The sequence below is a fragment of the Paramisgurnus dabryanus genome, chromosome 1 (assembly GCF_030506205.2).
Source record: "Paramisgurnus dabryanus chromosome 1, PD_genome_1.1, whole genome shotgun sequence".
In the NCBI taxonomy this organism is placed as follows: domain Eukaryota; kingdom Metazoa; phylum Chordata; class Actinopteri; order Cypriniformes; family Cobitidae; genus Paramisgurnus; species Paramisgurnus dabryanus.
In genome coordinates, this window is record NC_133337.1 from 1,000,201 (window position 1) to 1,009,131 (window position 8,931).

Below are 8,931 nucleotides of genomic sequence, written 5' to 3' on the forward strand. Positions count from 1 at the left end.
CAGATGGTGTGAAAATTATAGATGGCTCTTTCAATAACATTGTACAGACAGTTGTACAGGCCCAAGAGGAACCCCGTGTGATTATTAGAAAGGCCCTAGAGATATTTTATGAATGTGACGAGGCCGAGTTCTACATCATCAATATCATACTTATGTCGGCCTTTGTAATTGACGTATGCATTGATATCCTTGTAAAGAAACGAGAAATTAATGTGTGTGAAATCATAGAAAATGCCGTAGATTTCATGTTTGAAAAGGGTCTTGGATCATGCATGCACTTTCTATGGTATCTAGATAATATCATAACGTTTAATGATGACTAAAAAACCAAACCTGTGAGCCAATGGTATATTTTACGCAAGTTTTACAGTTGTTTTTTAGTTTTCCAAAAGTTTCATTCTGTTTTATTTTTTACTCAACATTATGATGGCAATCCATGTCCGTCAACAATTGTATACTTTAACAAAAACTACGTTCTAGTAGTTTCAATGTATGGTCACTGTTGTTTTTCATCATTGATTTTGTTTACTGCTTATGTTTTTGTTTTTTTTTTGTATGTTTTGCTGTACCGGTTTCATAAAAACAAAAAATATACAAGGATTTTTGGTCTTAATGTCTGTGTTGTTACCATTAGAACATTTAGACATCTTGTTCAGACAACGTGTGACATTGCTCATTCTTCATATGTTTTTGCAAATCCACACAGAGAAATGTGAAAGATTAATAGAAATTACATGTGGCTACATCACATGTTTTTTCAGAGGCGTAAAAATAAAAGTCAACAGTGTTAGTATGGGAATCTAAAACAGCACATGCACGATATGATCCTAATTTTGTTACCTGACGTCTGTCACATAGTCAAAGATCATCTACTTCATGTCTCTACGAATCCTGACAGAGTTTTAGTTTCATATACACAACACATCAAATGTAAACCACGGTAAACTAAATACATTTGACAGCCAAGATCTCTAATTTTCATCATCAAACATCACTCACTTTTAAGGTACCGAAAGGTTTTTGTTTAATTTAGTTTAACTCAACACTGAAATTTTAGTTTAAGCACACAGAAATGCACAGATTTTACGTTTTCAGTATTCATGTGTACATCACATGGTGATTTCAGTCTCTACTAGATCGATGATCTAACAATATTAGCTACAAATGTTAGCTCTGATTTCACAAAACATCCATTTACATTCAAAACCTATGGATTCAACGCCTTAAAGTCATCATTTTTATTTCGTTCACATCAACAGCACCAATATTTTTGAATGTGCAAACTGATTTACTTCGTTTTAAACATGTTTGTGCGGTTTCGGTCTAGATTTTATAGAAAACTTCAGAACATGACACCGTTTTAACATTTACAAAATGAAACATTTTACTTTTAAGTGTCCCCCATGAGTATATGTTGCTGCGACAAATACTTTTGATTGTTTGGAAATTATATGATTGCAGAGAAACAACGCAAAAGTTTTGAACTTTAACATAATTTTATATGGGTCCTGATTTTTAAAAACAGTAAGATGTAATGTTTCTTACACACAGATCTAAACACATCACAAGTCTGAATGTTTAATAACATAAAAACCTGTATGTAAAGGTTTGTTGACGTATTTTAGACACAAGCTGTTTATTTTAATCTTTAAACAAATGTGTATGACAAAAGTTGTACTGCCTGAACTGCCACTAAGGGTCGATGCCGAAATGTTAAATCTAAGTATTTGCAAAACAACCTGCACCAACATATAGATGTTTTCAATCTAATGGTAACGGTTTTAAATGTGATCAAACTATTTCAAACAGCACCAAGTTGTAGATGGTTGCGACTTAATTTACAAGGTTTTAACACACATTACTGCTTTGTCACGGGGTGTTTCATCGCATTGCTGATACATGCAACAGACTCTCAAGTTTTATGTTAAAAGGATTACTAAATAAAAACCTAAGCATTTTGTATTATGTTGGCACTGATGATTTTACAAGTTTACAGTTTCAAACATTTTTGCTATATTCGCCGTGAAAGATTTAGTAAATAAATCTAAAACATACACAGGGTTGAGGCGGTCCCTTAATCTTCTAACACGATTTTCAAGAGATTACCAACATGTATGATGTACTAACTGTCAGGGGATCTGTGATATTATTTTCTGAAGTAATTAGCTATCTAAGGGGGCTACTGCACAATAACTTATGCGATAAAGAGTTTGTTACATAACCTATAGAAACGAAACAAGATAAATTACAAAGTCACTGGCATGAGGTTTACACTTAAACAAATCACGCAGATGTTTAAAGTGGTACATATTTTTTATTTCTCATCAAGTAAAAGAAATACATCATATGTTATCATTGTAGTGTAGAAATATCTCAACGTTTTTCACGATCGGTTCAATAATTTCACAAACAGCAATTTGATTATTATTTGATATTGTAAATACACACAAACCACACAGGTAATAGTCTCTAAATATTCTATAGAAAGCCCTTAGCTTTTTGTCATCAAGTTTGTAACAGATGTATCACTACGACTATTTCATGATCTTGAAACCAAACAGTCTGTGGAATCGATACACGCAATGTATATCGATTCATCAGGCTTTGTCGGATCCTTCTTGGGGGCACCGGTCCATTGGAACATCATTAGACATTACTTGAGCCGTACAAAGGGTTGTGTTGTTGTTGTAGGTTGATGGTCCGCCATCAGATACTATGGTGGACTTATTGTGTGCACAGGTCCAGCTGTAGGTTCTCTCATAATTGCTCTGGGGTGGGGTAGCGCGAATGTGTTGGTGTAGCAGTAGGAGTCCATAGTTTCTTGAAACTTGTTAGGCGATTGTGTTTGAATGAATCATACTGGCGCCGATTTAATGACTGTAACGGATAGGCGGAGATAGGAGTCCTGGAGTTAGGGACATTCCTCTCTGGGCGTAACAACTTCACTTTAAACATCTGCGTGATTTGTTTAAGTGTAAACCTCATGCCAGTGACTTTGTAATTTATCTTGTTTCGTTTCTATAGGTTATGTAACAAACTCTTTATCGCATAAGTTATTGTGCAGTAGCCCCCTTAGATAGCTAATTACTTCAGAAAATAATATCACAGATCCCCTGACAGTTAGTACATCATACATGTTGGTAATCTCTTGAAAATCGTGTTAGAAGATTAAGGGACCGCCTCAACCCTGTGTATGTTTTAGATTTATTTACTAAATCTTTCACGGCGAATATAGCAAAAATGTTTGAAACTGTAAACTTGTAAAATCATCAGTGCCAACATAATACAAAATGCTTAGGTTTTTATTTAGTAATCCTTTTAACATAAAACTTGAGAGTCTGTTGCATGTATCAGCAATGCGATGAAACACCCCGTGACAAAGCAGTAATGTGTGTTAAAACCTTGTAAATTAAGTCGCAACCATCTACAACTTGGTGCTGTTTGAAATAGTTTGATCACATTTAAAACCGTTACCATTAGATTGAAAACATCTATATGTTGGTGCAGGTTGTTTTGCAAATACTTAGATTTAACATTTCGGCATCGACCCTTAGTGGCAGTTCAGGCAGTACAACTTTTGTCATACACATTTGTTTAAAGATTAAAATAAACAGCTTGTGTCTAAAATACGTCAACAAACCTTTACATACAGGTTTTTATGTTATTAAACATTCAGACTTGTGATGTGTTTAGATCTGTGTGTAAGAAACATTACATCTTACTGTTTTTAAAAATCAGGACCCATATAAAATTATGTTAAAGTTCAAAACTTTTGCGTTGTTTCTCTGCAATCATATAATTTCCAAACAATCAAAAGTATTTGTCGCAGCAACATATACTCATGGGGGACACTTAAAAGTAAAATGTTTCATTTTGTAAATGTTAAAACGGTGTCATGTTCTGAAGTTTTCTATAAAATCTAGACCGAAACCGCACAAACATGTTTAAAACGAAGTAAATCAGTTTGCACATTCAAAAATATTGGTGCTGTTGATGTGAACGAAATAAAAATGATGACTTTAAGGCGTTGAATCCATAGGTTTTGAATGTAAATGGATGTTTTGTGAAATCAGAGCTAACATTTGTAGCTAATATTGTTAGATCATCGATCTAGTAGAGACTGAAATCACCATGTGATGTACACATGAATACTGAAAACGTAAAATATGTGCATTTCTGTGTGCTTAAACTAAAATTTCAGTGTTGAGTTAAACTAAATTAAACAAAAACCTTTCGGTACCTTAAAAGTGAGTGATGTTTGATGATGAAAATTAGAGATCTTGGCTGTCAAATGTATTTAGTTTACCGTGGTTTACATTTGATGTGTTGTGTATATGAAACTAAAACTCTGTCAGGATTCGTAGAGACATGAAGTAGATGATCTTTGACTATGTGACAGACGTCAGGTAACAAAATTAGGATCATATCGTGCATGTGCTGTTTTAGATTCCCATACTAACACTGTTGACTTTTATTTTTACGCCTCTGAAAAAACATGTGATGTAGCCACATGTAATTTCTATTAATCTTTCACATTTCTCTGTGTGGATTTGCAAAAACATATGAAGAATGAGCAATGTCACACGTTGTCTGAACAAGATGTCTAAATGTTCTAATGGTAACAACACAGACATTAAGACCAAAAATCCTTGTATATTTTTTGTTTTTATGAAACCGGTACAGCAAAACATACAAAAAAAAAACAAAAACATAAGCAGTAAACAAAATCAATGATGAAAAACAACAGTGACCATACATTGAAACTACTAGAACGTAGTTTTTGTTAAAGTATACAATTGTTGACGGACATGGATTGCCATCATAATGTTGAGTAAAAAATAAAACAGAATGAAACTTTTGGAAAACTAAAAAACAACTGTAAAACTTGCGTAAAATATACCATTGGCTCACAGGTTTGGTTTTTTAGTCATCATTAAACGTTATGATATTATCTAGATACCATAGAAAGTGCATGCATGATCCAAGACCCTTTTCAAACATGAAATCTACGGCATTTTCTATGATTTCACACACATTAATTTCTCGTTTCTTTACAAGGATATCAATGCATACGTCAATTACAAAGGCCGACATAAGTATGATATTGATGATGTAGAACTCGGCCTCGTCACATTCATAAAATATCTCTAGGGCCTTTCTAATAATCACACGGGGTTCCTCTTGGGCCTGTACAACTGTCTGTACAATGTTATTGAAAGAGCCATCTATAATTTTCACACCATCTGTTTTTTCCTTGAGTCTGGTTACACGACCGGCGTTAGATTCGCAATAGTTTGGAGGCATGCACACATTGGCCTCTTTGTATATCACAGTACATAGTAGATTGGACATCTCGCGCTTGTAGTTCTTTTTAAGCATATCTTTAAAAAGGTCGGTCCCGTACACATACCCCATCTGGCCATTGCGTAGTCGTTCGAATGATCTTTGTGCCATCTTTTTCAAGAATCTGTAGTTTCGTAGACAATTTTGCTTGCTTGTTTGTTTCTGAGTTCAATCGCTTTCTCAGCAACAAAAGGATCGTGTCCACTGTTTCCGCCGCGTTGCGTTTGATAGTTTGTTTGCGAATTCGGACACCTTGGCAGCATCAAAAGCTTCCACAGTTTCTGCAAAACATAAAACAGACCTCTGGTGTGTACGAATCCGACACGGTTGTTCAAATTGTTCTGTGATGTGTTAATCCGGGTTACGTTTTTGGTAAAGGTTCTGTGTTCAGAAGGAAAAACTTCTCATCTGAACTCATTCTTCGCTTCACAACCCCCGCAGCGTTGGTCGTTCGGTCCGCACCACGTGATAACAGCCATTGCACACGCGCACACGCACACGCACACACCATATCCGCTGGGGGTTTTACGATGTAATTCGTAAAGCTATAGACACTAATTCATCTTAAACCTAACCTAATATCGGATAATATGTTAAAATAGTTTATTTTTATTTTATTTAGTAAAAATTAAGGTTTACCTATTTAACGTAAGCCCGTGATTTTAATATTATGTAGAACCATGTCCTAACTGATGTTGTGTTTGTGGACGCACACAACCATGTTTAACAAAATGTCAAATTTGTTAAATGTTTTGTCTTTAAAGCAATGATTGTTGTCACGTATGTGACAACCTGGTTTATAACAACATCAAACGTTGATAAATAATATTTGCACCCGTTTTGTTGTACTCTAAGGGCTAACACAAGGGTTTATGTCATCATAGGATGTGTGATGAAATGTCTTAAAACTTCTAAGTTTCTTTAAATTACGAATAAGAAATAACATGCTTTAATCTGTATCTGAGTAATGAAGCCTGAAATCTAAAATAAGCCTTTTACTTTTTGACAATGGGGGGCTGAGTTTCTTTTATTTTACCAACACTCCCTCTGTCCAGACATCTGGGGGTTGTCTGCTGGTTGATAGCGGCCTGGTGATAGAGAGTGAGAGAGCGAGAGAGAGAGAGAGAGAGAGAGAGAGAGAGAGAGAGAGACTGAAACTGCTCGTCCAAACAACAAACTTTTTCCACATCAATAAATATGTCGAACACTCGCAAAACAAGAAACACCCACTGGAATAACATGTTCAAGAACCCTTTTATTTTGACAAATGTGTACCGTGTTACATTTATCGTAAATAGACATGTACACTTGGATATTAGATGACATTAATGAATTAAACTCAGAATAGGGTGAAATGTCTTAAAACGTTTAAAAGGCTCTTAACGCCAGATATATGAGCGCATCAGCGTACGTTTTCTGGCAACGTTGGTACACGCATTCACATGTTTTAATCAGAGCCTTTGGTTAAAGAAAGTCCCAATCTAAAATAAAACCCCTATTATACCGGAGCGGACAGAATTACATTTTATTGTGTAATAAACACATATTCACAGTTGATTTTAAGATGTCATTAATTTAAAACAAACTCAGAAAATGATATGAAAGTGTTTTTAATCGTTTAAAAGTTTCTTAACTGTGGATATGAACACTCATCCGCGTATGTTCTCTATTATAAACGCCGGAGCGCGATCTAATGGTGTGATCAGAATACTATGTCTGAAAAGATTAAACTTTTATTTAGTTTAAAATAAATAGCCTTTAGTCTAAAGAATGTGTTATTGGTGTCCCCGGTGGTTTTGGCACTGTTCATCGCTATACCACTGCTGAATATTTCATTAAATAATTTGTTACAAACAAATGCTTTATTTTTGACAGAGTGTCCATATTACATTTTACCATTACAGTTTTAAAAGACTCTACCTAGATTACAAACTGACCCTGCTGTGAAATATCTATCACATACGGTCATAAGTTCAGCATCAGAAACTTTGAGGCTGTTCAGTAAAATATAGCTTATAGTTAAATAGATAATAGTACATTTAAGGTTAACCAGTTACAACTAAAATATTTATTCTTGCGTGACTTTACAGAAGTCTCTTGCCAATACAAACGTATATATCAAACTATATTTGTCATACACGCAGTCAATTGACATAAAATCTAAAATAATATTTTATTTTTGTCAGAGCAGACAATGTAAGACTCTTTGTATAATATACACCTTTTCACACATGGTTTTAAGAATCATTTAATTAAAAATAAAAACCTCCTAAGATGGATGAACACGTCTTTAATCTTTTAAAAGTTTCTTAACGTCAGATATAAGGTCTCTGTCACCATCGGTGCACGTATACACATGTCTTAATCATAGACATGATTAAAGAATCCTCTAAATCTAAAATAAAACTCCTATTTTGCCATAGTGGACAGAATTACATTTATTAACTTTAATTTAAAACGGCATATATGAACACTCACCCTGCGCTTTGTCAGGCACCGCCGGATCTTTAATACGCGTGAAACTATAGAGCAGGTCATGAAAAGATTCACGGAACTCATGAATCGTTTAAAATTGTATTTAGTTTAGACTTTTGTCTAAAGATTATAGTATTGCCGGCTCCGAAGGTTATGGCTCAGATCATTGCTTAAACTATACACGTATACGGAATATTTCATTAAATAACTTGTGATGTTACAAACAAATGTTTTAATCGTAGCATTGTTCATGATTTGTCTAAATCTAAAATAAATTCCTATTTTGCCATAGTGGACAGAATTACATTTATTAACTTTATTTTAAATGACAGATATGAACAATCACCCGACGCTTTGTCAGACACCGCCGGATCTTTAATACGCGTGAAACTGTAGACCAGGTCATGAAAAGATTCCCGGACTTCGTGAACCGTTTAAAATTTTATTTAGTTCAGACTTTGTGTCTGATCAGAAACTATAGCTCGATAGAAAACATCGGCTTTAAGCGTAGCCTGGTACATCTAATATATATATATATATATATATGATTAGTGATTGCCTTTAAATAAACTTATGCTGTTGCAAAACTTTAGATTCAACAACACACCCGCGGTGTGAAAGTCAGTATTGAGAAGCGCACGGGGCGAGCAAAGGTGGGAGGATGGTTGAGATCTGACATCAAATGTCAATAAACAGTAAATGTCGAAACACGAGCCGTCATTAAACATGACACCATACGCTTAACATAAAACACACTCAGGAAAAACAATCACTCTAAATGACCGGCAATAAAAACATTAAATACTTTCTGTCTAAAGTTGACAACTTGTCCAGATTTTGATTGATGGTCCCGCCCCCTGTCAAAGGGTCATAAAAACGACCTGTCAGATAGCAACTGTCACCGGGTGGGGGAGGGGGTCATAAAAGTTTGACGAATGCTGCCCCGTTATAACTACTTAGCATGATAAGCATGAAGCTAGCATGATACTAGCATGATTAGCATGAAGCTAGCATGATGCTAGCATGATTAGCATGAAGCTAGCATGATGCTAGCATGATTAGAATGATGCTAGCATGATTAGCATGAAGCTAGCATGATTAGCATGAAGTTAG